Genomic DNA, 8437 nt, shown 5'->3' on the forward strand with positions numbered 1-8437 from the left:
GCGAAGCCACACCATCTGTTGTCTGGCGAGGTACATCTCCTCCGCGTCGAAGAGCAGCACCACCAGCTCGGACGGCGACGACGACAACGATCCTCTCACTGCATGCGGACACATACACACGGAGGAGATGGACCACCATGCCGCCGACCGCAAGGGCAAGGGTAAGGGCAAGGGAAAGGGCCCATCCATGAAGTGGTGATCCCGCCCTTCGTATTGCCTTTTTTATTTGTATCAAGTTTAATCCAGTGAACTTTTTCTATTTCGGGTCTGATTAGTCTGTGGATGAACTATCGTATCGATTTATATTTCTCTATCTGGTGAACTTGTTTATGATGTTGATCTACGTGTTATGTTGCTGCCTAATTTGTATGGATTTGGGTGTGGGGATCTGGATACTGCGATTGTGGACATGGATATATTGGGACTGCCGGTCAGTGCCGGCGCGCGCGTCCGGATGCGGGCGTGTAGGTATTTGGATATGAATAACAGCACGAGAGTTTAGCTAAGACTCATAAACCCACTATACACCATTGCATAGTTGTTGTTGTGGCCGCTCACTTTCTCTCACTTGCACAAACGAAGGTGGAAGATGGAGCACACAATTTTTTCGGCGCACAAACGCCTCAGCCGCACGAACGGCGCCTCGGCCGCACGAATAGCCTAATTTTTCTTTGAGCACGAACTCTGGCTCGACACATACCGCAACATGTTGATCAGTACATGGGAGGGGGTTTTATACCCAGGGTAGCACACACACGCGTCCCGGCCACCAACTCCACGCACGCACGTCCTACCTAACAGACCTGCAATCTCTCCACGATCTATGACCCGACCATGCTGCTAACGGCTCCATGCACCAACTAAATCACGACTACATGCATGCGGGAGTCTGCTCAAACGGCCACACGACTAGCACTCGCACAAGCACAGGACCCGGCAAATTGACCGTGATCCATATGACTTGGACTAACAACGTGCATACGCCCGCGTGACTTATGTCTAACACTCTCCCCTTAAGCTAGAACCTCGTTGTCGCCCGAGTTGTTGCGGCTTCCGTCGTCGTAGTCATGACCGTCGCATCGTGCCGCTGCGGCCTCCCCCGCGCAGCACCCCACGTCCCATGCTTCCAGGCTCGCGTACACGACGCGCACGCACGCAGTCGCCACGGCCCGAGTTCAGTGCCCCGACGCGGTCACTCCTCCGCGCTCGGACGCGAACTCCAGCGACAAACGCCGGAAGGATGTAGCCGAACTCGAGCACGGACTTGAGCACAACGGCGACAAACGCCTCCTCCCAACGTCAACCTTATGCGCGCCCACGGTCACGACGCGCCTGACACGTCCTGTGCGCACCCATAACATTCACCGGTCGCACCCGGCTCGCCGCCGCGGCTTATTGCCCTGCACCGCTGCGGCTGTAATGCAACATCTCCCATGCCGCCATGCCGTTGTGTGTCGTTGAAGCCGCCACCATGCAGGTCCTCCGCGGCCTCCTCACCGTGCCGCCGCAGCCACAACGGCCTCCTCGCTGCGCCGCGCACCTCCATGGACCGACACATGACCCGGAGCATCGCGCAGCCGCCAGCGAACTCCGTCGCCGCCGGCAACGCCTCCGGCAAGGAGAATGATGCCCAAGATGAACTAGCTCATGATACCAAATGTTGTTGCCGCTCACTTTCTCTCACTCGCACAAACGAAGGTGAAAGATGGAGCACACAATTTTTCCGGCGCACAAACGCCTCTGCCACACGAACGGCGCCTCAGCCGCACGAACAGCCTAATTTTTCCTTGAGCACGAACTCTGGCTCGGTACATCCGCAGCACGTTGATCAGTACATGGAAGGGGGTTGCGCCCCGGCCACCAACTCCACGCACGCACGTCCTGCCTAACAGACCTGGAATGTCTCCACGATCTATGACCCGACCATGCTGCTAACGGCTCCTTGCACCAACTAAATCATGACTACATGCATGCGGGAGTCTGCTCAAACGGCCACACGACTAGCACTCGCACAAGCACATGACCCGGCAAACTGACCATGATCCATATGACTTGGTCTAACAACGTGCTCACGCCCGCGCGGCTTATGTCTAACAATTGTTACAGGTTGACAACATCTTTATCAGAGGGGGAGCGGGTTAATTAATGAATTCGGTGACTGGTTCATCGATTGGTCAGCCGATAACATGTTGCACCCATCCGACGACGGCTTGCACGACGTAGGCCATCATGTAGAACTCTTCGTCCTCCTTGGGAAGCGCCACCTCGTTTCCGGCCAATCTGGTGCACCCATATGAGGCGTCCGTCGCCGCCTTTAGCTTCTCTGGTATGCCGCTATATCGCCCAGCAGCGACTGACCGCGCCGCCCACTGCAGCGGCAGGACGACGCCGCTGAGTAGAGATGCAGGTATGACCGCATGACCTTCCTGGGCTTGGCGTCCTTGGTGTGGGCGAGCGCAGACTAGATGCTGGCCTTCGCTACCGTGGCGTTAGCCACCATCAGCCTGGTGGCGAGCACCGCGAGCTCCGGGAAGCCGTACGCAGAGCGGAAGGAAGGGTCGATGCAGAGCATGGACGTACCAGCTGCTGAGGCTGATGCAGAAGTCGTCCAGCGGGGAACGTGGCGCGGCGCTGGAACTTGACCCACCGTGAACATCGGTGGCCGACGAGAGGATGAGGAGGAGGAGTGCCCCGCCGAGCATCAAAGAGGATGTCCCCACGGCCATGGTGGTGGCGTACTGTCCCTCGGTCTCTCCCTCCCTCTGCCCCCTTTGTCTCTTCTTATTAGTTCAACCTTAACGGCGGGTGTATCATATCATAATTAAAAGAAAATAAATCTATCAGGTTCAATCAAATCATTTGAGATATGCTCCATAAATCCATACCTAAAAATCTTATATGTCAAACATTTATATATGCAATCACACTTCATAGTAAGCGAATCGCGGAAGATCTCAGGATAATACGCCATATTTTAAACATTAAATGAGTGTTTAGATGCACTACCATTTACCATTTAGATCACCCATCTTCAACAGCCGCCCAACACGCGGCGCGCTAAAAACTACTTTGCAGCGCGTTGATAGCCTGGTTTGGCGCGGCGGGCAGCACTGACTCCAGTAGACGCGCTAGAATGCAGCACGCGCGCGTTGCTCCAGCAGCTCGCAAAAATACATCGCACGCGACTCTTGCACAAACAACATATGCGCTCCAAACACAAGCAAAAAGATCAAACACAAACAAAATAAATCAACAATAATAGTTTAATTTCGTTATTACAACTCAAACAAATAGTTTATCGTTCAATACAACAAATAGTTCAACAATACAACATCAAACGCACAAATCATGATGCTCTTTGTCGGTCATTCCAAGCCCACCACTCCACAGTGAGATCCTTCTGAATATCACCATGCACCGCAGGACGTCGAATGGCATGATAGGAGGCAACAAAACGAGCCACCCTTTCAGCCATCAGCCGCACTCGTAGGGATGTCCCAAGAGCTCATACTGAGAGTAGTCTACATCTTGGCCACGCTCATTCTCGATGATCATGTTATGCATGATCACACAAGCGTGCATGATGGACCAAAGCATCTTTTGATCCCAAAATCTAGTTGGTCCTCTCACAATAGCAAATTGGGCTTGCAAAATCCCAAAAGCTCTATCCACATCTTTTCTAGCCGCCGCCTGAGCATTGTGGAAATCAAGATTCCTGTTTTTTGAGCGGCTTCACAAATGTTTGCCACTTTGGGTAGATGCCATCCGCAAGATAGTAGTCATAGTTATATGTACGACCATTTGCTACAAACTGCACCGGTGGCAGTTCACCATTTGCAATCTTATTCATCAGTGGTGATTGGTTGACAACGTTGATGTCATTCAAAGATCCAGGCATTCCAAAAAAGCATGCTAAATCCAAGTCTCTTGATCGGCCACCGCTTCAAGGATTATAGTAGAATCATTTTTTTGGCCCGGGAATTGCCCATGCCATGCCTTTGGACAATTCTTCCAACTCCGATGCATGCAATCTATTGAGCCAAGCATACCTGGGAAGCTACGAGCTTTGTTCATCTCCAATAGCCTTGCGCGTCTTCAGCATCGGGAGATCTCAAATACTCCTGGCCAAACACTTGCACAATTCCGACTGCGAAACGCTTGACACACATGATGGCTTGGATCTCACCCATGGCCAAGTGATCATCAACTAGATCAGACGGGATATCGTATGCCAACATACGCAAAGCTGTTGTCACCTTCTGAAAGGTGCTATGCCCGAGCTGTCCGTCGACATTCCTCCTTTGCTGAAAAAAGGGTCATGGCTCGCTAGTTTCTCTGCAATGCGCCCGAACAACTCGATGCTCATCCTAAACCGGCGACGAAAGTACGACTCCGGGTATGTGGGATTCTCCACAAAATAGTGCCTCATTAATCTGTTGTGGGCATCGATCCTATCCCTCCAAATTTTTTGCCGACCCAAAATCGAACCACCGTGCTTTGGTTAATTTTGTGCCGACCCAGAATCGAACCACCGTGCTTTGGTTTTTTGTTGATGTTCATTGCTAGGATCATTGCAAGATCCTCCTCCTCTTCCATATCAAATTCTTCTTTGGAAGAATCATACGACGAACTCATCTACAATGTTCAATATAACTAGGCTATAAACTACAATCAACATGCACTAAATTCATGTAAAAAGCTGTGAAGTTTGAGCAATACATACCTTGCGGGCGTTTTGTCGTACACCTTGCGGGCGCTGTTTGTCGGAGGACTGCCGCACGCGACGGGCGGCGGTGAGTAGAGGGAGACGAAGGAAGCTGCCGCGGTGCGAGGATAGGCTAGGGAAGCGCCGGAACGGTCGCCGGAATAAATGGGGTGGCACGGGCGGTGGCGGCGCAACGGCTGGATGGGGTAGGTGGAGTTGCGAGCGAGCGCTCGAGAGTCCAGCGCGCGGAAGCGGGCGCAACAAATAAGCGGTGCGTGATGGTGTTTCGGCCCGCGCACTGAACTAGATATGCCGCGCGCGCGATTTTTGCGCCTCCGCTGGAGCACCCAGAGCGGTAGCGCGCGCAAAAAACATTGATTTTTCAGTGCGGCGCTTATGTATCACGGCTGTTGGAGATGCTCTAAACCAAGAAGCAACAGATACGAGCATTAGAGCATCTCTAGCAGACCATGTTAAAGGGCTGAACCCGTATAATTCTGGCGAGTATATGGGTTCATCCCGTTTTTCTGGCTAGTACGGACACCGTATCCGCGGCCTCACCCGTAAAAAATTTACCGCGGCCTGCAAAAACTCTCTCCCACCTCTATATATATGCGGTTTCACCGCTCGGATATGGGTCAAACCCTATCCATAATTTGTGAGTCGACATTATATAGGGTCTGCTAGAGATGCTCTTAGGCGAGCAACCATCACCAAGAAACCATGACGAGTCGCAGCCCAACCATCCTCCTCGTCATCACACTAGTGCTGGTCATGAAACGGAAAATTGGGCGGTTCCGATAGGTACCAGCAACCCGCTAGCCTATCAATTGGTGGCACCTTGTACCGTATATTGACTCTTGTGTTATATAAAATGTTTTCACTATTTATGAAATATTGGTATTTCAATAGCTGGTCCACCATAGTACTACTTTTGTCAATCTAGGAGCCCGGGAGTACTACTTTATGTGAGAGAAGGAGGCACATGCATCAGTCTCTTCTCTCTCCCTTGCAAACAAATCCATAGACTTTATTCCATCTTAGCAAATTAGAAACACTCATATCTTTTGAACAATAAGTTCGTATTTGAAATAATATATATATTTAAATTCTTGACGTCAAGACCTTTAAAACTAGACCAATCTTGGATACATTTCAAACACATTTAAATTTTAACATTTCATATTTGGTATGTGGACTAACACATTTCAGTTCAGAAAATGTGAAACAAGCCAATAGCATATTTCAAATTTGTGAAATAATAACTAAAAAGTTGAAATTGTAATATACAATTGTAAAACTGATTATTTGAAAATGTGAACAATGTATTTCACTTTCCGTGCTTACTAGTTCACAATTCAGAACCAACAGTTCACTTTTCACTTGCTTCTTTTGAAAAAATAACACCTATTTCAATTGCACATTTCTCAAACAACTCATTTCACTCTTTCGTAATAAATTGTTTCAGATTTTCAAATAATCTATTTCACAATTATATATTATTAATTCACTTTTTACGGTTACTAGTTCACAATTCAGAACCTACATTTCAGTTTACACTAGCTTGTTTCACAAAAAAACATATATTTTGACTGCACATATCTCACATAAACTATTTCACTGTTTTGAAATAAATTGTATCACGTTTTAGAATAATCAGTTTCACAAATGATACATTATAATTCACTTTTTGTGGTTGCTACTTCACAATTCATAAGCTACATTTTTCTTTTCACTGGCTTGTTTCATAAAAGGCACATCCATTTCAGTTGCTCATTTTTTAAATAACATATTTCACTCTTTTGAAAATTAAACTATTACACATTTCCAAATAATCAGCTTCACAAGTTGTCATTTCAGTTTCATAAATATTTTCACTTTCAAAACCAATATTTCACTTCCTCTGTCTTGTTTCACAAAAAACAGATTTTCCAAGTGAAATAGATTTGTTTCACATATGAATGTGAAACGATGAAATTTAAACGTGTTTGAAATATATCCAAAATTGTTATTTTCAAATAATCTGTTTCACAATGATATATTATAATTTCACTTTTTGTGGTTACTACTTCACAATTGAGAACCTACATTTCACTTTACACTGCTTTGAAAAAAAAACATATATTTCAACTGCACATTTCTTAGATAAACTATTTCACTATTTTGAAATTAATTGTTTGACATTTTTGAATAATCAATTTCACAATAATACATTATAATTTCACTTTCTGTGGTTGCTATTTCACAATTCAGAAGCTACATTTTTCTTTTCACTAGCTTGTTTCATAAAAAGCACATCTATTTCAGTTGCTCATTTTTGAAATAACATATTTCACTCTTTTCAAATTAGACTATTACACATTTTCAAATAATCAGTTTCACAAGTTGACATTTCAGTTTCATTTTTTTCACTTTCAACCAATATTTCAGTTCCGCTGTCTTGTTTCACAAAAAACACATTTTTCAAGTGAAATAGGTTTGTTCCACATACGAAATGTGAAACGTTAAATTTAAACGTGTTTCAAATATATCAAAAATTGGTTTACTTCTAAAGGTATTGACACTAGGAGTTCAAATTCATAAATTATTTCACAAATAACCTTATGTTTTAAAAGATATATATGTTTTAAATTGGTCAAGATGAAAAAAGTCCATGAATTTGTTTGCAAGGGAGAGAGGAAAGACAGATGCATACGTGTGTGAAGAAAGAGAGAGAGTGTGTGTGTGTCTGTGTGTGTGTGAGAGAGAGAGAACTGTCACATCTATGCATGCGAGGTAAGGACAAAAGGTGTGGGCTAATAGCTGTATTTGATCTAGTATTCATTTTGCATAGTAAAATGGGATGAATAATTGCTCTTCATGGACCGCATCTTAAAGTAGGTGTTCACTGGTGACATGGTTTCCTAGGGGGTGGGGGCGCGCAAACCCATCTAGGGTTTCCCCTGGCCGCCGCCCCTCCTCTAGATCCATCTAGATGGGCCGGCCCCCTCTCCCCTTTCCCCTATATATAGTGAGGGGGTGGGAGGGTAGCAACAACCGTTCCCTTGGCGTAGCCCCTCCCTCCTCCAACTCTTCCTCCTCCTCCATAGTGCTTGGCGAAGCCCTGCTGGAGAACCACGAGCTCCATCAACACCACGCCGTCGTGCTGTCGGAGTTCTCCCTCAACTTCTCCTCTCCCCTTGCTGGATCAAGAAGGAGGAGACCTCCCCGGGCTGTATGTGTGTTGAACGCGGAGGCGCCGTCCGTTCGGCGCTAGATTGGATCTTCCGCGATTTGAATCGCCGCGAGTACGACTCCATCAACCGCGTTCTTGTAACGCTTCCGCTTAGCAATCTTTAAAGGTATGAAGATGCTCATCCTCTCCCTCTCTTGTTGCTAGAGTCTCCATAGATTGATCTTGGTGTTGCGTAGAAAATTTTGAATTTGTGCTACGTTCCCCAACACAAACAAATGTTTCTCTCTCATCACATGGGAATCAAGACCAATTACATTCGACACATGTTCTCCTCATGTTCTACATGCAATGGAAGTGGGGTAATTAAATAGGAGAGTGATGGTGGCTTACACCTTCCAAATGCATTTTCTACTCCACTCCATAATCTGGCTTAAAATTTCTATATGTACAATTATTTGAGGACGGAGGGAGTATTATTATTTTTTGACTTTATTTACTAGTTTTGTGTTTGTCTTTTTTTTCAAGTTTTAGTTTGTTCTTTTTGTTTCAATTGATTT

At 46.3% G+C, this 8437-nt stretch overlaps 1 pseudogene; it reads right to left on the minus strand.

Annotated features, from left to right (window-relative positions):
- Positions 1-1984: 1984 nt before the first annotated feature.
- On the minus strand, positions 1985-2726 carry LOC119280738 (annotated as a pseudogene).
- Between the last annotated feature and the right edge of the window lie 5711 nt (positions 2727-8437).

This window comes from Triticum dicoccoides, chromosome 3B, assembly GCF_002162155.2.
Source record: "Triticum dicoccoides isolate Atlit2015 ecotype Zavitan chromosome 3B, WEW_v2.0, whole genome shotgun sequence".
NCBI classification, from domain to species: Eukaryota; Viridiplantae; Streptophyta; class Magnoliopsida; order Poales; family Poaceae; genus Triticum; species Triticum dicoccoides.